Here is a 21219-nt window from a genome sequence, read left to right on the forward strand (position 1 = left end):
GAGTAAGCAGAAGCAAAAAATGTCCAGAACCATTGGCCAAACATCAAATGAGCTCAGACGTTCCTGCTCCAAACCTGATTGCAGAGGATAACATTTCCAGAAATTCTAGTTATTCACCCCTGTGCAGTAAGTTTCAAAATAGAATAGAATCATTAAGGTTGGAAAAGACCTGCAAGATCGTAGCGTCCAGCCTTTGACTGATCACCACCTTGTCAACCAAATTGCAGCACTAAGTGCCACGTCATTTCTTGAACACTTGCAGGGATAAATCTTGTAGGAGCCATTGAAATCTGTCAGTGGGCAGCTGACAGGCACTAACAACACGGGATGACTGTTATTTTGCATTTAACGAATGGATAACTGCTAATCCACACATCTCATGGGGAGGAATAGCAGCCTTTCTCCTACCTGAGGAGTCTCCAGGGTTTTTCTCAGCCCTTTGAATGTCTGTATGCACACTGATGTGCCTCTGTGGGTGTGCAGTCGTGCCTCTGTACAGAGTGGGACACTCAGTGAGACACGTCTTCATTGAAGACGGGGTCACTTCTGAAGGGGTTGGGTTGTTTTAATCCCTCCCTGACCACAGCAAACATTTAAGGACTGTGAGAACTTCCTTTGTTGCTCATGTGCCTGGTAAGGACACACTTCTGAAATAACAACTGCAAGGGAAAATAACCCCTAACACCTGACGGCTTTGCCCCACCAACACTCTTTCCTTCTGTTCTGCTGGGGCAGCCCTGCTCTGGGCACGTTTTGGCACTTTGTCTTTAGCTGCTTCACCCTCCAGAAAAGCCAAGACACTGTTCTATTGCAAAGCCCTGTGCGTGCCTGTGGGTGCACAGCTGAGGGAGACTTCCTTCTGGTGGGAACTCGGAGCAGGATGGGTGCAAGAGCTGCACAGCCACATGATCAGGGCTTGTAGGCAGGAGGAGAGCGGTGGGAATCAATAAACAGAACAGGGGCACAAATGCACATGTCCACGCTCCCTGGAAATCCCCTGGTTGCCAGTACAGCCTGCCTAGGGAAGAGTTAAAAGTAGAGCTCTGGGAAGTTTGGCCAGATGACTTCCTGATGGAGTTTATACAAGTGTAGCGTGCGCAAGGACGTATGTGCCTACGTGCCACTTCTCCCGGAGCAGCCTGGCCTGAGCAGAGGGAGGAAAAAAAATAATGAAAACATCACAGATGGGTCCAGGCTGAAAACAACCATCTGATGAATGTGCAGGGTCATCACATGCCTCTAATTACAAACCTGCCAGACAAATCTGTGTGATGCCTCCTCTGCTATGTGGCCCCTTTGCCACAGAACAAGAGGGCAGGGGTAGGGGTGAGGCAGGGCAGGGAGGAGACAGAAGAGGACATTAGTGCCAGGAATTCACAGTATCCCAAACCAGATGATAGTTGTTCAGCTCTAAGGACATTCCCAGCATCCAGGGAAATAATGCAGTCATCTGCAGTCACTGGAATTCCAGGGTGAAGCAGGGGTGATGCAGAGTTGATGCCAGGGTGATGCCAGGGAGATTCCAGGTGATGCTAGGGTGATGCCTGTAGGTGCAATCAGGAGGTGTGATGGTATGCAGCTCCACACATACACGTGTATTGGTCTCATAAGACTTAGCCTGGATAAAATTGTCAGTGAAACACTAACACAAGCTTGTTTGCATGGATTGTACAAACCTGGACAGGAACCTTGTACTCAGACTGTCCCCTCTTCCCTGCCATGTGGTGTCTAGATGGCAAACCCTCAGGGTTACCTTAATATACTCACATGCATGTCCTACTGTGGAGCTGTGACATCCAGAGCTGCTAATCCTGAGGGAAATGGGCTTGTCTGTGCACAGGAACTTAATTCTCACTGCCGTGATTCTTCCAGGGAAGGATTTGCAAAGGTGGCTGATAAGGGCTTGTTCTGCCATGTGCTGAGGGGGAGCCCTCTGGCCTCTCAAAAGAGAGGAGTGGGGACAAATCAAGGATCATGCAGAGTGGCCTGTTTGACCTTCTCTAGACAGAGAAGGTAAACTCCATATTACTTTCGTATGGAGTAAATCAACCTTCCTCTCAATTATGTCATTTCTCAAGAGCACATTTGCCTTCTCCTCCTTCAGAGCAGGGTGAGAGGGCACCATCTATGAAAGGATTAAGCACCAGTCCCTGTAGGGATGCTTAGTCAGTGAATCCGTGCTGCTCATTACATACTTTCAACCTGCTGTCATTTGATAATCTTGTGGAAGGGTTTGCAAGTTTGTGCCGTCTCAGAAATTCCTGCTTGTTCGTTGCAGCTGTGCTCAGAGGGGATGCTCTGTGCACAGCGAGACCATGGCTGATTTCATCAGGAGGTCAAAAGGAAGGTCTTCTAAAGTGCTACTGTTACAAACCCAACCTGCATTCTCAGAGTCAAGCCGGGTTGCTCACAGAGTCATCGTTAGCATCAATGGGTAAAAAGCTGCAGGTAGAAATTACACAAGGTAAAGCAACAATAAATAAAAACAAGCAAGCAAACAAGCAACTCTTTTCCCAATAGTTGAACTGACTTTGGAAAGTAAGACTTGAAAACAGTAGAAACTGGCCATATAGGTAAAATAAGCATTTTATTAATTGATTTCTTTTAGATCAGAATACTAACACTGAATACTCTCATTTGACCATCCAGATTTCAAAAGTCATCTTATTTTATTCACCCTGCCCCTCTTAATTTTTTTTTAATTGAGTCCAAAAACTTATCTTTGACTGGAGCCAAAACAAATCCTAAATTCCCGAGCGCAATTTTTGGAAGGCAATTTTAAGTTTTTACTTGCTTTGTTCCTCTTCTGGATATTCTCATCTTTACATTTCTATCCAAGATCTCAATAATTTCTCATTAGAGAAACATCTTGTTTCTCTAATGCCCAGAGCAAAAGAAACCTGTGGTGTTCTAATCCACAGTGCAGGTAAGGGAATTAAAAGGAAGATGTGTTACATTTTGCACTGGTAGCAAGAAGCCTGCTGAGATGAGAAGCCAGGGAGTTGAGTTTTGCAGTGGTAGATTCAGAGTTTTATTTTCTACCTCTTTGCATTTCACCCTCTCTACAGACTACCACAGGCTCAAGCCTGGATGAGTAGTATTAGGATGAAGCAAGATAGTGGAAAAGAAGTGATTTCGTCTCGATGCAAGCATTTCACACTGGATTGTCTCCCACTTGAGCTGATGTGTTAAACAGAGCTGTTTACCAGTGTGTGGTATGCTTAATTTACACTGGGTACACAGCCTGCATTGCACAGCAGCCAGAAGTGTCCCTGCTCCTGGATCTCTGCCTGAACACAACCTGAGAGCACAGAGTGTGGTTCAGACTCCCTACCTGAACGACAGACATCTGATGCCAGTCACTAAAGTAGTGCCCCTGTCTGGGTGGGGAGGACAGGCAGCACGAAACAATGTGTGGATTCATACCAGATTTATCCCAAAACCAAAGAATCAAATCCATCCTTCCTAAGAAACAAGCTCCCTTTTCAAAAGAAGAAGAGTAATTTAAGGTCAAATACTTCCATCCCAAGGAACATAAAACGAAGAATAGCAGAATTTGGTTGGCATCCTGTGTGGTTTATGGTTTACCAGCAGTGCCTTGTTCCGGGGGAAGAATGCAATGTCCTGCCTGCACATTGCAGAGGCCAGCAAAGCCCTGTCGCAACACCGCCCGGCAGCTGAGTGACACCAGGTCACATTACATGGGAGCATGCCACGCAGAAAAGGTCATACCCTGGGCTCCAGCCCAGCCTGTCCCACTTGGAAAGCAGGTTCTGTACTGGCTGTCTTGTTCTGGAAAATGCCTGCTCAGGCTCAGCTTCTGCCACCCGAGCCGCCGACAGTGGCTGATGCCAGTCAGGGAAGCTCTGAGCACGCACAGGTGGTAGGGAAAAAAAAAAGGAACCTAAAGGGAGGGGTTGTTTCTTAGAAAGAAAAGAGGAGCAGGCCATTCCTGGTCTGCCCAGGCAGCACAGGGTGTTTCACAAACAGACCTACATGAACTGAAGTGGCTGCCGAGAGCTGCCCAAAAATGAGCTTGACCCTCTTAGCACAGCTACAGCTGACAGCCTCCCTTGCAGGACAACTTCGCCCTCTTTTACTTCCTTTTGGGGTATGTCCTGAGCCTCTGCAAGCTAAACATAGACCTACAGGGGCTGGCAGATACCATCAATGCCTGGCATTGCCTCCATAGCGGTAACCTGTCACATCTGTGTCCTCCCCAGGATTTGTTGTGTGTTACTCTGTTATAAAGCCTGTGTTGTAAACCTGTGTTACTGTGCTATAAATCCTCTGCTTTTTAACTTCTTTATGACTTCTCCCTGTCCCTCGCCCATCCGTAATCCACTTTGCAGCAACAGCAGTGAGGTTGGTTTCTGCCCAGCTCCATGAAGCCCTGGGGAATGGTGAGCAGTGTGGTCCCCAAAGTGTTTCTGCAGGGCACGGGCCAGCATTACCAACCCATAATGGTCTCACACAGCCTTGAAGTGAAAATCAACCTTCTCAGGCAGGAACTGTGCTTGATTTCACATGATATATCCAGTCACACTCACTCTGGCACCTTCTGTAGCCACTGTCACTGGTAGCTGAGCTGGTGTTCCCTGGTGGTGCTGCACTGTCCTTGCTCTCCCTACCATCCAACCATTAATGTCCAGAGAAGTGTGTTTCCAACCTCAGAGGGACTCTGCCCTGCCTGGTTGGTTAGCTTTGTACCACCAGATTCTTACTGAGGGATTGCACTCAAGCTAGGCTCTGGCTTATCCCCACTGGGTAAAATCCCTACCAGTTTGGATTCTTGTAGACCTGGTGGTCTTGCAGGTTGAAAAGGGAAGCATATCCTCAATTTCCCTAGTTTTTGGGGCATGACCAGGCTTGTGTGGCCACCAATGGGGCCTGGTACATCCAAGGAGTGGTGTGGTTCAGTGCTCAAGGTGTAACATTCAAAACCTGGCTTAAGGCAGGTAAAAGACATGCAGCCACTAAACCACTGGCACTGCCCATCTTTAAAAATGCCCCATGGCTTCCTCCCCCACACAGAGTGCAAGATGGGCATTTGTACCTGGTAGTCAGTGAGGCAGAGGGGGAAGACACTTGAGCTTCTTACAAGGGCACACTTCTCACCCAACTGGCACCCACCCAAGGGGTGTTACCCTGTCAGAGTGCCTGGCTCAGTGAACAAGCCATTAAGGGAACATGGTGCTGGGACCATAAAATGAGATATCAGCTCTACATGGGTCACACAATCCAGCATCTGCTTCCACACACGAGCACCTTCCACATCCCCTCCCATCCTTCCTCGTGCAGCCACTGTGGCCAGCACAGCATCCACACCCCAGCATCCCAAAAACACCTGCCTTCCCCTACAGGCATTTAGTCTAGGACACTTGGCTCAGAGCTTAGGCTACTTGAGCTGGGCTGCAGACAAAGTCCTGCCCCTACTGAATTCAGTGGCAGCTTTACCTTTAGTTTAAACGGGGAGTAAATTTTGCCCTCTATGGTGATAACTTGCTGAGCCCACATCCATTCTCATGCCCATCCTACTCTGACAAGCAATTTTTTTCATACCTCACTTTCCCCCTCTGTATCTAAAAGGAGGCCCAAGCTGAAAATGCACCTTCCCCTCCTTATGAAGTTCTTTGATACAGAGATCTAAAATACAACATAAGAGCCAACACTGACCTTCACTTTCCTTTACCGTGACCAGACCCATTTAGTGCCTATTTATGGCAACCTGGTCATTAGCACTATAAGAACAAATTCAGCAGAAAGAAAGCTTTAAACCACAGAATTGGGGTGTGCCTGGCTGTCAGAACACTATTGTACACTTTCCTCCTCTCCCTATCAAAAGACAAAAGCCGCATTTGATGATTGAAGACACAGAAACCAGAATAGCAACAGGAGCTCCTCCTGCAAAAAAAAAGGAACTCCTCCTGCAAAAAAAAGGAATTCCATATTTCCCGAACCCCACATTTCTCCTTTCCTCCACAGTGCTTGATCCCCTTGGACCTCTCCACAAAGGGGATCAGGGCAAGATCTTTTCCCCAGTTTTCAGTTCACCTCTTGCAGCCCCTCAAGTCAAACCTGGGCTAAGCTATTCCAGCAGTGTCAGAGTAACTTCTGACATGAGCATTTTCTTTTTTTTTGCTGTTTTCAGATAAACAAAGGAGCAGACAGATGATGTGAGATGTGGACAGTCTCTTTGTCAGGCAGGGAGCTGCTGCCACTTGCTGGCATCCCACTATGTACAACTGTAAAGGTTTTTCCTTCTGCATTTCTTCCCAGGGAAGGTTTCAAGGGTGAAAACACATTGAAAGGAGGTGATGCACCTCCTCCTGAGTCCAGAGGAATTTTTCATTTGTGGTTTCAGGTTCCCTCATAGCTCTCTTAGCACCCATGGGCCTTGCTAGTGCACATTTCCTTTTGTTTTCTCCCAGTGCCTCTTCCTGGAGCAGAGCTGCTCAGTTCTAGCTCTAGAGTCAGGGGAAGACCAGATGCCTTTGCCTCACTGAAACCCAGAGACAGTGAGAACACCTGAGTTAACCAGATCTTTCACAGCTCTTCTTCTGAACTAAAATCAGGCTGGAACAGAACATTCATGTTCAAATGTGGACAACACTGAGATTGCCTCAGGGAGAAAAAGAACCTGAGAATCCCATTGTGAAAACATAATGCCCTGATAGGCTTAGTTTTAGTGAAAAAAATTGGGACAGCAGCTTGATATTCCTTGAAAACACGTGCACAGGCACCCATTGTATGTACTTGTATGTACATTATATATATGGTTATGATGGAAATGGAAATCCATACCTTCCTCAAAGAGGCACTAGGGCAGGCAATTAGATGCAGCAAGGGGGGAAATATAAGAGACTAGATCTTACCAAAGGAGCCCTTTACTCCAGGTGCCAGACTCTGTGGATGCTTGGAAGATGCTGCGCAGACCAAAAGGACCTCTTCTGGACCTCACATTTCCTGGAAGAAGAGGCTTGGGGATATTTTATGGTTGACACAAATAAGCTGTGAGGAGGGAATTCACGACTCCCACCACAAAGTGACTGGGGAATACCTTTCTGCCCAGGAGGTAAAACTGCTGTGGACCACGTAAATGCACAGGAACTCCATCCTGAGAAAGCTCTGTTTGTTTGTTGACCATTGGTTCAGCTGGAGATGAGATAAAGCTTAATTAATGCAGTCCAGTTATGCTTTCGAGGTTAAATTCTTGACACACAGATAAAAATTATTACAGAAAGTCATTGGCTTACTCCAGCAGAAGTCAAGGGAAGAGAGAGCGTTTTAACTGCTAACTCAAAGGGGCCTTTTTACAAAACAAACCTTATTAACAAGTTGCTATTGGCTTCTTGCTCACAGCCTCCATTGCTTGGCAGACCAGTATCACCCTGGGAAAAGCCACAGAAGTAATCTCTCAAACATGCCCTTTTGTGACCACAAATATCTATTTTCTGCATTCGTTTGCGAATATTCTGCAACATGTAGTCAGAAAGAGATCAAGTGGAGGTACTCGATGATCTTAAAGGTCTTTTCCAGCCGAAGTGATTCTGTAATTTTATGACTCTGAGTTGGAGTCGCCTTTTATCATTGGGAAAATGTCAACTCATTTACATATATGTCCATAGAATAACAGTGACTTTGAAAATGTCTTACCAGAAACCTTCAGGGTCGTGGTGTCCTACAAATACATATCAACAGCAGACTCATTCACAAAAATCTTACCAAAACCTTCCAAGCAGATTCTGATCAAAAAAAGTAACCCATTATGAGCCATTCTTGTCTTTTTCACCTGATCTACAAGCACAATGCTGCCCTCTGAGTCACAGGAAATAATTCTTCTTTCTGTTATACTGACCAACCAGGTTCCCAGTGAACCCAGAATCCAATTATTTCCAAAGCCTTTCTATGAGTCAAATTTCTGACTACTTATATCACTACAGCTGCCAAAATTTTGCATGGTCAAATGGCAGCCAAATGGAAAAGAAATGGACTGAAATAGGGATGGTGACTGAGGTTGAGAATAATACTCAACGGTAGGGATGACCACCTCAAGCTCCTCAAAACACCTCTGTAAACAGGACTAAATAACGAAATAGGACCTTGAAGTTTGAAACACCTCAAGTTTATGAACCAAAGTAGCAATGCAAGGGAGGGGAAGGGAGCTGGTGTAAGTGAAGGGAGAAGCAGTTTGCTGAGCCCTTCCCCAGGGAAAGCAAAGCCCAGAACTCAGGGCTGAGGACAGCGAGGCAAAAGGCAGCAGAAAGGAGAAGAGCAAAAGGAGAGGCTGTGTCCAGAGCTATGGCCACAACGTCAGTGGGAGCAAGGCCAAAATGACACTAAATCTGCAGAAGCGTCATCAAAATAGCATCCCCCTGACCGAAGCACCACGAGTCTGAGGGTCAGCTACGGGCCAGCTACTGCAGCCGAGTCAGGCGGTTCCCGGGGGACGTGTTCCAGCACATCCAGCTGACCTGGCTCTGGCTCCATCCCCTGCTGTCGTGCCCAGTGCTGTGTCAAACCATCCAACGGGCCCGCAGCGCCTTTCAGCGGGACAAGGGGATCACTGGAAGAGCACGTCTGGTGCAGCCTGAGCCAGGGGCCATGTACAGAGTGCCTGACAAACTAGCCCTGCTCTTACCCGGCTGCATTTGTAGCCAGGGACCCGAATGTGTCCCTCCAGGCAGTGAGGTCTCCCAAGGAAAAGGAGTGGCTGAGAAGAGGAAGGAGTTCAAACCAACCCAAGGATGCTGCCTGTGGAGCTGGCCAAGGGAGTAGAAAGGGGAAATGGGGAGAAATAATGATCAGTTTTGTGACCGTTTTGTGATCAGTGTAATGATCAGACTTGTTTTATATGTGGAAGAGAAGAAAAGGAAAGGGAGATAAGTTATAGCATGCTAGGATTGCAAATAGTAATTTCCATTTTTCCTCTATAACACACACACTCTTTCTGCCTGTTTTCCTAGGGAAACAAAACACTCCCACCCTCTCCCCCTGACTTTAATAATTTTTGAACTTATTGGCCAGTTCTGATTAAATTTACTAGGAGCCAATGATGTCAAAGTCGACTTCATTCCTGTGAGAGTTTGTCAAGCCAGACAAGGAAGAGAATTTTTCCTGTTTGAGGGACTAATATAAACTCACCATTTACCAAGAAACAGAGAACCCATGGCTGCACAAGCCTCTGCAGGGGTGAAGAAGAAAGAGGATGAGGGAGGTGTCCAAACACCAGTAACAGCTCTGGCCAAGCTCATATGGTTGTAGACTTTGAGGCCAGTCAAGCACTAGACACACTGTCATGCTGGTCTGTGTGTTTGGGACACATTCTACTGGCAATGGCATGAAACGAGCTCTCCTTTTGCTCGCAAGTAGGATAAATTATCTTCTTTACCTGGTCAGAGCAACTCTTGTGGGAATGAAATCATCTTTGATATCCTTGCCTCTCATTGCCTGCCCTTTGTCCCTGGGGGCAGAGCCCTTTCCTGCCTCAGAAGCACGAGTGAGTGGGAGGCTATTCGCCATGGGTGCTCTCCTCCTGCTTTCTGTGTTGGATATAGGCACTGCCAAAAACCAACCTGCACAAACCACCGGAATAGGAAAGGAAAGGAAAGCGTTAACAGAATGATCATATGCCTGGTAGGAGGCCAAATGCTAACAGCACACAGCCTGTACAGGTTTGTTAACCTGCTAAAATAACGTAACTCTTTCCCCACCAGCACATTCATACACAGCTTCTTGCCACAACAGGTCAGTAAAGATTTATTCACCAGATATGTGGCACAAAAAGTAGGAAATGCTGGCTGGACACTGCTGGGAGGCTGGGGAAAAACACAGTAAACAGCAGCAAACCCTTGTGCTGGTGGTGGCCATAAGTGCTTTGGTGCTTTTGCTCTTGCTGAAAGCTCCAGTGGTGGCTATAAATCTTTTGCTGTCGCTCGCGGTGGATATTTACTAATTACAGCATCAGCACGTCTCGTACCAGTTGTGGGTCCTCGGGATAGCCTAGCAAAGGAGCAGAAATAGTTTTGCAACCACGGCAGGTTCAAGGAATGAATGCCTCAGCACTGCTCTGGCAGCAGCGCTGGGAAGCCAAGGATCACAATACAGAAAACAAGGATGTTAATTCTGCCTAAATAACAGACCGCGTTTCCTCCACCCGGCTGTTCTGAGGAGCTAATTACACACATTCCCAAATCAAAGAAATATGAAACAGTCTGCAAACGACTGCAATGTTGATGTGTTGGCAGTCCAAACCATGACATATGGTCCTTCACTTTGCATCCCAGAGAACAGGCTCATGAGCAACGCTCGTTACGCAAAATTATGTCGTAAATAACAGAAAGAGGCTGATTTTAGAAGCGTACTTGAGGTGGCCTCCCTCCTTAGCCCCACGAGAAGACAGTCAGTGTTTCACCAGAGCTGCTGCCAGCCTGGTGATAGGTTCCCAAATGTACCTCCCTTGAGGGGGAAGGAAGGTGAATCATATCCAGGCAGGATCCCGGCTCAGTCAATACCCACACGCAAACTTTGCTAGGACAGCACTCAGGTTGCAAAGTCAAGATTTCGGCACCGACACTCGCTGAGCACCACGTGCACCTGCGTGTGCCACCAGCCCTGATCTGGGAGTGCTCCACTGTGCTCATCAGCAGGATCTGGACCTTGAAATTCATCACCTGGACCTCCACCATGGACCTCACGGGATAAGGGATGCCTGCACAGACCACCTGTAGGCCAGGAGGGGAGTGGGGTGAGACATGAGCACCTCAGAGGCTTTCAGACCCACAGCAGCCACGCGGAGGTTTGTCGATCTGCAGTCCCAGCCGAGGAGGTGAGCGTCGCTCCCCGTGGCACAGGGTTTGGGCTATTCCTCAAAAATGAGACTCTCCTCCCTCCTCCTCCTCCTCCTCCTCCTCCTTCATGCTGCCCTTGCCTGAGCATTTCCTCTTCCTCCACTCCAGCAGTGCCTCGCTTCCTACCTTTACAACCCAACCTGCTGCCACCACCCCCCCTCGGCCCCTGCTCAGCCCCCCAGTTCATTTTCTGTCCCCCATGGACAACCTGGTGCTGCCCAGCAGAACCCCTGAGGACCAGACCAGTGCTCCTGCTTGGTAAGCACAGAAGTGATTTTCCCTGTGCAGAGGTTAAGGACACAGCTGATTTGTTTTCTCATTACCCTTGGGACTACAAAACTCAGCTGCACAGAGCAGCATCCCTGCACTGAGCACCTCAGGGCACTGAGATCAAGATTTTGGCCCAGAAGGCAGGTAACCCTGGCTTCCCTGCCTGCATCCTCAAACCACGCTCCTCCTGCCCCCTCAGGACCACAGGGCAGCAGGAACAGGCAAAGAGGAGTGTGACCTGCACCACTCCTCCCTTAAGGTCTTCATTTTGGGCTTGTAATCCTGGGCAGTGGATTATTTTTATGTGCACAACACATGATCTGGACACAAATCATTTGCTGGGGAGTTAATTAGTCGAGGAAAGGCTAAAGGGGCATGGTACCTTTGCACTTACCTGCCTTACTGCACACTGAAATCCCAAAGTCTGGCATGCCAAGGGCCACTGGTTGCCCTCCTCTCACCCTGCCTGTGTTTGTCCTTCAAATGGGCAAATATAACTCAGTTAATGGCATAGAGGAAAGCCTGGAGAGGCCACAGGAGCATTGTGCCTCTTGGGAAGGAGACAGCAGATAAACAGGATCAAGGAATTTTGCATAGCTCAACCTGCCAGTTTCTGTAAAAAGGAAATGTAGGCAGTGCCTGCAGCCCTGATTCAGAGGAGAAGCCTTTGAAATGCCTGCCAGGCAAAACGTGTTAAGACACAAACTGCTTTTCCTCCATAACAGGGCACAGTGCAGGGAACAGCCCTCCCTCTGTGGAGCCCACCCTGCGCCAGGCACAGTTTGTGGAGCTCAGTCGGATGGCAGGAGCTCTGGGAGCCAGGCAAAGCAGTCCTGATCCTGCATCAGAGGCTGGTGTTCGTGCCAGGATTCAAAGAGGGAAGACCCCTGCAAGACATTCTGTTATGGACCAGACAGAAAGATTCCACTGAGAACTTGTTTCCCAGGAAAATCTTGATTTTTTTTTTTCACCTCTCTTTGTTGTTGTTGTTGTTGAAAAGTACTGAAAACGAAAATATTTGAAATGGGGTAGGAAGGGGCTAGATTTGGAATTTTCTTTAGATGAAGTGTCTGGATTTTTCAGGTTAGTTCTGACACCTTATCTCACAGCAGCAGGTGTATTCTGCAGAGTTAGGGCTTTGCCCTGTAGGAATATGATAAGAGAGGGGCCACCCTGACATCAATAACTCTGCCCTCAGCAGTCTTGCTCCTCAGGAAGAGAGGACAGTGCCTGTAAATTGCTTCTGCTCTGGGACAAGAGAAGCTGCTGGTGTGTCTCCCCAAAACCAGAGTCCTTAATATCCTCTCCTTGCTCCTGGTCACAGCACCAGAGGATGAATGCTGATTTTTGTGAGCTCTCTGTGAGCAAGCACACAGTGAAGCCTGTGAGGGCTCTGCTCATTAAACCAAAGAGGAAGATATTGGGAGAAAGGGCAGGAGCACTGTAAAAATAAGTTGCTGCTGTGGGATCAGCTCCATGGAGCACCAGCCCAGCTCGTACGGTGTCACTGGGTGCCCTGTTGGTGCTCTCACTGGTGGCTCTGCCTTTTTGCCTCTCAGGTTTGGAAGGGAATGGTGCCTTGAAAGCGCAGAGACAGGTTTGGGTATTTTAGTGCAGCTGGGGAGAGGAGGGAGATGAAAATCAGAGCAGAAACCAGCACAGCCTAAGCACTCTCAGTTTTGCACAGCCATAGGAGAGCTCTGACAGGAACAACAGCAGCAGCCACCATCCCAGCTGGAGGACAAGCAGCCTCTTACATGGAGCCAGAAATCCTCAGCAGAGACCTGGGGCAGGCACAAAATGATGGAGCTGGTCTTGAGCATGGCAAAGCCCAGCCCAGGGTTGTCAAGGCAGGACCAACCCCTCTCTTGGAAACATGGACAAAAGGATGAACACAGGAGGTGTGCAGCAAGATGTGTGTCCTCTGGGATGGGAATGAGACAACCCATGCAAGGGGTGGTGGTGTGAGGTGTTGGGGATTTCCTGAGTGCCCGGGGTGCTCATTCAGGGTTTGGCCTTGTCGCTACAAGTGCGGGGAAGTGGGGCAGCCCTTGGGCAGCTTCCAGCCGTGGAAAATGAGGCTTGTGTTCCTCAATGGGAGCTCCAGATTGGGCAACCTGGTCCCATCTTTGCATGAAGGTTGAATCTGCAGCTTTTGCACCTAAGGGTCAAATCAAACCCTAGCATATATAACCACAAAAAAATGTTGCACTACTGGAGTAGCTATTTCTAACCACGTCCAGCTAAAATGAAGAAAAATCTAAGCCTTTCTTTATTTTTTACTTTTAGGGTTTCTTTTTGAATTATTTATTTGCAGGTAGAGATTCAGAAAAGCTTTTTTCAAAGTTGGTCTGGACAACCTTCTGTTAAAACTTACTCTTCTCCTGCACAAGTGTCACCCACCACTAGCGAGTTCTAAAGAGTTAAGTGAGGAGTCATGTCTGGTTTTCCTGCATCTTATCTGAATTTTGTCTCTTTCAAGTCGTATCATATTTGTTCTATCCCTCAGGGTACTCCCATCCTTGGATGAGGTTTTAGTGTGGCTGTTGAATCCTGTTTGTATGGACTTCCAGGAAGACCCAGACAGCTGAAGGCTTGTCTGCAGGGCACATGAGAGGGGACCATTTTGGAGCAGGCACAGGGAGAAGCTGCTTCTTCAGGCGAGGTCTGATGTGTGGAGGGTTTATTTCCAAAGCAGCCCACCCCCTCCCAATCTCCTGGGCCTGGAGGGCTGTGAGCAACCTGCTTTGCTGGCCCACTCCACAGAGCCCTGTGTCCTTCCACTTGTCCAGGTTCACAGTCCAGCCATTGCAGACCTGTTGGCTCTCAGGAGCCAGCAAGCACAACACCAGATCATCAGGGGTTGGCAGCACCCAGGCCAGGAGGAAAGTGGAAGATCTGGGGTGGAGAAAGAGAAAGGGGTGGCACTGAGAAGAAACTCAATTACCTCTACTAGTCTTTCTCTCTCAGGTACACTGTATATAGAGTTACATCGTGGCTTAAGACATTAGAGACAGGTAAGAGAAGACGTAAGTTTGGAAGATTTGTCAAAGAAAAGTTTTTTTTAAGAAATCAAATATCCCACAGCAGTCCAAAGTAATAGCTCAGCTGCTAAAAAAGGTGGAATTAAATAGGTCAAGCTGTAGAGCTGTGCTACTTTATGCCAGCTAAAGGAACTAGCTTCTCATCTGCTAGGCTGTTTCACCACTTGCTGTTCCAAGGATCCATCTCTCTGCTAGTAATGATGTCAAATAAATCTCCACTAAAATGTAAAAATGTTTATGATGATACTTACTGACCCGTTCCTTTATTAAATGAGGACAATAGGATGATGCCTTGATATTTACTAATGGGTTACTCCCATCTAACCTTTTCTTATTCATCCAGATCATCTGTTTTCATTTCATCATTCAATGGCTGCCAATAAAATTAAGTCAATTAAATTAAAGGTCTATTATGTTCTTTCATATCAGGCTGAGGCCTGTTTTCTTTCCCCAGTCAATACTCTGAGAAGATTTTTGATAGGGCAGCTGGGAAATCTGGAGCAGATTCTCCTCTGCTGGAAATTGGTTTAGTTTTTCAAAAATCAATGGAGTAGCATCAGCTTACCCCAGCTGAGGGCCTGAACCCTGACGTGTAGGAATAAGCCTCAAGCCTGTCTTCGGGCCAAGATTCAGATCTGAAATCACTCCCTCATGCAATCTCAAAGACCTTGTCTACTTATCAAAGTGTTAGAAGTTACTTATAACATGTGTGGTGCAATTACACCATCAGCTCCTCCCTACAGAAATATTCCAGTGTGAAAATGGCCTTTTATATTTGACTTTAAATGTGAGCCATTCCCAAGAGGCGTAAGTGAAATCAATAAAAGACTCTAATGTCACATAGTGGTGTCTGCATGAAGCTGTCTGCTTTGGTTTTGTGATATAAAACAGTTTATTGTATTTTTTCCCCAGTGTAGACAAGACCTTAATATCTCATTTTGTGATCATTTAAATAAAAAAGCAAACAGAGGAGCAATGTTCTCCATCCAAACAAAATCCCATGCTCTAGCCTTGAAATGCCATTCAAGTATCTCAAGAACTAGTAGTGGGTATTACATTATTTATATACATTTATTCCTCTGCCTTACTGTGGGACAAATGCTTTGGGAAGAGCTGAACATGCCCCCAACCTGGGATATGGAAGCAAGGGGACCTCCACTGATTCAAATATCCTCAATGTGATTCATGGCTGGTGTGGTCCCCAGTTCTGCCTTATTTTCTGTTATCTCAGAGCCTCTGGCATGTCTGATAAAAACAGGACAGGGAATGGCCTCTCCTGTGGATGGATGTCTCCAGTCAGCCAGTGGGAGATGCTGGGATTGCAGCCAGGGGCTCCGACCCATCCAAGGGAACGCAAGATGTACAAATCCACTTGCACCTCCTAAGTAGTTGCAATTGGGAGATAAGCCATTAGTGGCACTGGGAGCACAGCTTGGCAAGGTTTGGGGGCTGCAGTGTGAGACCAGGCTCTCAGCTTCTCAGGAAGCCTTGGACTCCAGCTTCCAGTAGCAGGACTTGTGGCCTGCCTTGGTGGAAACCCTTCACTGCAGCAAACACAGCGGGATGTGGGGATGGGGGAATTCCTTTTCCAGGCACAGGTGATGGCAACTGCTTGTGCAAAAGGCTGTGTGCTGGCACGTGGTCATGGAAGAAAGGGGAAGCTGCCAGAGAGCTGAGGACAATCATGAGGAGACTTCCCAAAAGGTGTTGGGCTCCATCCCACAGAATCCTGGTGGAGTGAAGGACACCAAATGGAACTGGAGGAATTGTTTTCTTCAATTCTGTCTCATTGGGTGGGGATGAGACCTGCCTCTCTACAGTCCAAAACAACAGGTAAGACAAAGGGTATTGTATCTGTCTTAAAGGCTCACATTGCCCCAAGATACATTTTTCTTCTCGAGTTTTAGTGTCTTGTCCCTAATAATAAAGCAGGATTGCAGATCTTTTCTGTAAAATTCTAATAGGACTAGCAAAAATGTCAGAAATAAACCCAACCAAGACAACGTCACCTAGCTCAGGTGACAATCTTGAATTGCTTTTTTCAACTCAAAAGTGGTGAACCTCCTTCAATGCTCCAAATGCTTTGTCAGAAGTCATCTGTAAATTTTTAAGTCATCATATCAATGCTGTTGTTATATTTGAAACTCCAGCCCTCTGTTAGCAATCATCTCAAAGTGCACAAGTAGAAAGTGTTTTGACAGTCTTCCTGCAAACTTGGTGGCAAGGTTAGCACAATCCCCACCAAACTTAGACAAACTGTGCCGTGAAAGAAAGGCAAACAAAGACCTGGAAGAGCTCCTTCATAGAGGCTGAGAGAAGAGACAGTGTTTACCCAAAAATTGTAAAGCAAACTTGGGAATTAACACTGAACAGCTTTGTAGGTATTTCCAAGTGAGAGACTTTGTAAGCAAAGCTTTATTTGACTCTCTGCTGTCACAAATTCAAACTGTGAAACCTCTTCTAACCCTAATTAACTCAAAATGTTTGACATCTTAGGAAAGCTTTGAAGCACAGAAGGGCTTTCTATTAGCCAAACCTACAGTGCAGACCAGAAGTTCAAACTTCAAAGTTTTTCAATTTGCATCAGGCATTGTATAAACTACAAGGCAAGCTCACACAACAGCCAGCAACCTGTTTGGCTCCTAGAGTGCATTTCTCTGGGATAAAAGCTTTAAGGTGATCTACAAATTTCTAACTGTATGTAGAAAAACCTCTTTTCAGACCCAAGGGGCATGAATATAAATACAAGAGATATGGTCACATTGTGAAAAGGCAAGGTAGAAAAATCCCTTGCACGGTGTTGCAAGGGGGATAGGATAAGAGTTCAGGGTCAGACCTTCCTCTGAGCTAATCCCTCTGTCACCGAGCAAGGGATGGACCTGAGATATCCTAAAGTTTTTTGCCACAGCAGTCCCTACTCAGGCTAGAGACTGGTTAAGGGTAGAAAGTTTAACACTCTCTTTCCTCAAAGAATCCTGTCATTCATTTATGGGTTTCCAGCTCTAAGTGGTCTCTGAAACGATTCAAATAAGATTTGGTTGCCCATTTCCTCTTAATGACCCTGCTGTGTGCAGTTCCATCAGCTCTTTGCAGAGCTAATTTCTGCTGAACAATCACAGCTCAGCTGCTGGAAACCCACATGCCATCCATTTCCAGAACTGTAAAGGTGAGCTTCCTCCTGGGAGATCCACACCCCTCCTGTAACTGTTGAATTAAGGGAATTACATTGGGGTAAAAGTGACGCAAATGAAGAGAACACTTACTTGGCAATTTATGTGCTGCGTCAGGAAAATGTTATCACTTCTGACCTGTCAGGGGTATTCTCTGTTTACTGACGCCTTTATCATTTTGATGAAATCCTTATGTAATGATTACATCAGGAGAGTTACACCACTGAGAAAAAAAAAATCACAGCATTTTCCATCGCTGCTGCACATTAGATATCAGCAATAATGACTTCCATGGCATTATCCTTGTGCAGAACTGAAGTAGAAGAGCTCAGATTCCTGCATTTTTGTCAAGGTAATGCATAGGTTTAGTTACTTCCAGTCATTCACACTGAAACAGCCTCTTGAGGTGCTTTTACTACATTACAGCAAAGCAAGCAGTGTTAGTCACAGCAGGGCCACAAGTCACTAGTTCTTCTCATCAAGTGAATGCTGAGAGGCACAGCCAGGAGAGCTTGATGTTGGTGAAAGAGGAAGGGAAGGAGATGCTTACACCTGATGTGCTCACAGAAGGAACAGGAGCAGCAGCAGAATGACTTCTCCACATCCAGACATGCATCACGTCTGTGACTCACTGAATCACTCACAATGGTGGGTTTTAACAGGAAGGAGGAGAATAAAAGCAAGAATAAACTTGCTGAACAAGGTAAGTTCGTATGCAGCAACCTTTGCAATCCACCTACCTTTTCCTTAAAGGGATCTTTCCATCAGCCAAGCAGCACCCCATATTTGCTGAGGAAAGATCTTGCATGGTATCCCTGGCCTCTCCACTTGGTTCTCTTCAGGCTGGAGCTGCCAAGAAGGTCAGTTGCCTGTCTGAAGAGATCTGCCTTGGCTGGTCTCCTCCCCAGGCTCAGTCTGTGCCCTGCTGCATCTGGCTGTGGGCACCTCTGTGTGGGGAAGGGAGCACTATCCCTGAAGGCTTTCCCCTGGAACAGCAGAAAAAACCCCAGCAGCTCTTGGCAGGAAAGCACAACAGCAAGAAAAGAGAGTGATGAGATAATACATGGATGATGGTGGGCATCAGTGAGAGAGAAGAGCAGTCATTTGTCACTCTGATTTATTGAGCAGGGATTATTTACAGCCATGTCCATAGTGCAGTGATGGAGCTGTGGCTTTCTTGGGGGTGACGTGTCTGAGTTCAGTTCTAACAGCCTGGGGGTTCCCAGGTCACAGGTCCTGGCTTTCCTTTCCTGCCAGGTAGATGTGACACCTGGAGTGCTTTCTGTTCCCCTCCCCTTGTTGGCCAATGGGAAGAGGAATTTCATTGCGTTAATCTGGGAGCAAAAGCCAAGAGAACAAAAAGCAAATATTGCAGGACTGGCAAAAATCACAAGAGCTGGCAGCACTGCCTGGGGTTTGTCTATTTGTTACCCATTCTAGAATAATTGAGAGAGACTTAACCAACCCACTGGCATAGACAGGGACACACGGTGCCTTGTAAAACTCAGGGCAGAGAACAGAATGCAGACACAGAATTTCAGTATGAGAGTCTTTTGGATCTAGTCTCTCTCTGTGAATGCCCTTATTCCCTGCTGTGTCCCCAAAACCCTGCGGATTTCAGCACAAACAGATACTCCTTGAGCCTTCTACCAAACTGCAGGGGAAACAAGAGTCCAAATGACAGGCACATGCACATGAATTAAGAAAAAGAGCTTATTAACTGCAGGCAGTCGCCAAGTCTGTGTGTTTAGACTGAATCCAGTAAATGCTGCAGACCAGCTTTGATTCCCACTGCTCCTGGCATTTTAGTGGCAAGAAGCATTTTGTGGTATAAACTTGTCCTTAGTTCACTCTCAGTTCTCCAAGACTCTCTTGGGACTTGTTTGATATAACATGATCGTCTCAATGTCACCACAGTAAGGACCTGTGAGCCACATCCTGTGTTCCTCAGGCATTTGGTACTTTCAGGACTACAGAAATATCCAGTCCAAGGCTAACAACTCTAACAAAAAGTTAAATATGCCCTTTCAGAAAAAAACCACAGTTGGAGGCTTCAAGTTCTCTCTCAGGTCTGAAACTTTGAAACCAGTTCCCCATAGGGAGTCATGGTTCCAAGGAGGGCAACAGTTTGCATTGTTAAAAGCGCCAAGACAAGCAAGTTTCCAGGGAATCCCATTTCTGCCTGCTGAAGGACAGCTGTCTTAACCAGGCACTGGTCAGACCTTTCCCCAGGGAAGCACACCAAGCCTAACATCCTCCAACATCTGGGTCTCCTCTCTTTCACTCCAGTTTGGGTTAGAAAGCACCGAAAGAGGCTTGACTGATGTAAAACTGTAGGAAACAAGATATTCTTAGACACAGTGGTAATGGTAACATGGTATCTTTGCGGGACAGAAATAGGGCAATTTGTTTTGGCAAGAACCAGTAGGAACAGTACCACAGATCCTGGCAAAACAGGAGTGAGAGCCATTGGGCAGAGGTGTTTAAAATACAGCATCAACCAAGACAACTCCAACAATGTTGTGGGTGAACAGAATGGGATTTTCTCTGTCTATACATATACACACATCTATCTGTACAGATACACACACCCAAGTATATGCATTCAGGTGGAAGCATTATTCAGAGAGGGGTTAATTTTAAGCTGATGATGCCCATTAGTGCAAGGTGCAAGCAGGAACTTGGAAGAACTTGGAAGAGTTTCCTTTTGTGGGTGTAGAGCTGCTAAATTGCAGTGTAGAGGCAGCAGTGGGTCTCTCTCAGGGACACTGTGCAGCACAGCCCCAGAAGGAAGGCTGGTGCCTCCACTTCCCCACATACCTTTCATCACAAGTCAGAGCTAGGCTGCAAGGAGGATTTGCTGCCTTATCACCTCCTCCTGCACCTCTCACTGGAGTTTACATCAGCCTGGATCTGGCCTGGCTCATTTAAACAAAGCCATCAAAGAAAATATCCCTGTGTTTTCCGAAGCACAAACGGATTTGGAGAGCCCAGCACAGCAAACAGCCATGTAAAACTCACTTGCCTGACAAGCACAATATCCCCAATGTAAACCAAAAAAAACCCATGCCAAGGGAAAGCTTAATAGTCACCTGGAAAAAACATTAACTTGAGTTACATCTATTTTTCTAATGGCATATTGTGCATGTAACAAAACACCCACAAATAATTTTGGGACCAGGGATGTTCCCCCTTCTAATTGTTTTCATCATGGGGGCCGACAGGGCTCTTACGTGCGCTTTCGACTGCCACGGTGAAATATGTGTTCCCTGTTTGTTCTTGTTCTGCCTCTGCAGGAAATCAGAGACTCTGGCTTCCTGTAGGCTACAGATGCTTTATTCTTTGTATTCCCCAAATAGGAAGTCCTGGGGTCATTCTGCCAAATATATGGAAACTTAATTTCATTTCAACACAGGATTAATCACTAGGAAGTGTCAGGACATTGATGGTCTGATAACAAGACAGTTACAGCAGAAAACCTTTTATGGGCACCAGGGTTAAAGCATTTGGCAGCAGACATGAAGCTTTAAGTCTCTGCACCCAATGGGGAAGGAAGGCAACCTGATGAGAATTAACACCGGCAATTGTGATAGCGGTGTTTTCTTAATGCCCTGTAAACCTCACCAAACTTTTAAGCCTTTTTATATTTTAAGAGGAAGGTAGATGATTGTATTTGATGACTAACCCCTGTTTTTGATGACTAAGCTCTGTGTTTTCACTCTACGAATCAAAACAGTCTGTGATAAAGTTCCTCTCCTTGCCACAGCCTGGCAATGGCACAACTCCACTCAGTTGAAGGAAAGGCTTCCGATGTGCGCCCTTGGAATCACAGAATCATTAAGGTTGGAAAAGACCTTTAAAATCACCAAGTCCAGCCATTAACCC

General features: G+C 46.7%; 2 long non-coding RNA genes across 4 annotated transcripts; both read right to left on the reverse strand.

The window, feature by feature from the left end:
- Nucleotides 1-2135: 2135 nt before the first annotated feature.
- Nucleotides 2136-8887, reverse strand: LOC116783275. 2 transcript variants are annotated; one of them, XR_004355600.1, is made up of 4 exons: nucleotides 8642-8887; nucleotides 7327-7391; nucleotides 6876-7155; nucleotides 2136-2442 (listed from the first exon to the last, which is right to left on the reverse strand). It is a non-coding gene; the product is annotated as an uncharacterized LOC116783275 (long non-coding RNA). The 2 variants fall into 2 exon arrangements; XR_004355599.1 differs by having other exon boundaries at nucleotides 6876-7391.
- Nucleotides 8888-13381: 4494 nt separating this feature from the next.
- On the reverse strand, nucleotides 13382-20271 carry LOC116783274. 2 transcript variants are annotated; one of them, XR_004355598.1, is made up of 4 exons: nucleotides 20155-20271; nucleotides 18075-18320; nucleotides 17428-17557; nucleotides 13385-14018 (listed from the first exon to the last, which is right to left on the reverse strand). It is a non-coding gene; the product is annotated as an uncharacterized LOC116783274 (long non-coding RNA). The 2 variants fall into 2 exon arrangements; XR_004355597.1 differs by lacking the exon at nucleotides 20155-20271 and having other exon boundaries at nucleotides 13382-14018; nucleotides 18075-18570.
- Nucleotides 20272-21219: the final 948 nt, after the last annotated feature.

Source organism: Chiroxiphia lanceolata, chromosome 2, assembly GCF_009829145.1.
Source record: "Chiroxiphia lanceolata isolate bChiLan1 chromosome 2, bChiLan1.pri, whole genome shotgun sequence".
In the NCBI taxonomy this organism is placed as follows: Eukaryota; Metazoa; Chordata; class Aves; order Passeriformes; family Pipridae; genus Chiroxiphia; species Chiroxiphia lanceolata.